Source organism: Pteropus medius, unplaced genomic scaffold (genome assembly GCF_902729225.1).
Source record: "Pteropus medius unplaced genomic scaffold, Ma_sr-lr_union100, whole genome shotgun sequence".
NCBI lineage: Eukaryota > Metazoa > Chordata > Mammalia > Chiroptera > Pteropodidae > Pteropus > Pteropus medius.
The window spans coordinates 1-510 of NW_024348715.1; the positions used below are offsets into that span (position 1 = coordinate 1).

Sequence of the window (510 nt, forward strand, 5' to 3'; positions counted from 1 at the left end):
TCTCCAGTCTATACCACCATGGATGACGATATCACTGCGCTCATGGTAGATGGCTCTGGCATATGCAAGGCTGGCTTCATGGGCAAGGATGCCGCCCAGGTCGTCTTCCCTGGCACTAGGGTGTGATGATGGGCATGAGCCAGGATTCTTACGTGGGCAATGAGGCCCAGAGCGAGAGGGGCATCTTGATCCTAAAGTACCCCATTGAGCACAGCATCGTCACCAACTGGGATGACATGAAGATCTGGCAATGAACTGCTTGTGGCCCTTGAGGAGTGCTCTTTCGACAATGAACTGCTTGTGGCCCTTGAGGAGTGCTCCATGTTGGTGACCAAGGTTCCTCTAAACCCCAAGGTCTACCATGAGAAGATGATGCAGATTATGTTTGAGACCTTCAACACCCCAGCTATGTATACGGCCATCCAGGCCATGCTGTCCCTGTACGCCTCTGGCCATACCACTGGCATCGTGATAGACTTCAGTAATGGGATCACCCACACTGTGCCCGTC

The 510-nt window shown here is 53.1% G+C and overlaps 1 pseudogene; it reads left to right on the forward strand.

Moving 5' to 3' along the window:
* Nucleotides 1–18: 18 nt before the first annotated feature.
* LOC120616841 (actin, cytoplasmic 1-like) lies at nt 19–507 on the forward strand (annotated as a pseudogene).
* The last annotated feature ends 3 nt before the right edge of the window (nt 508–510 follow it).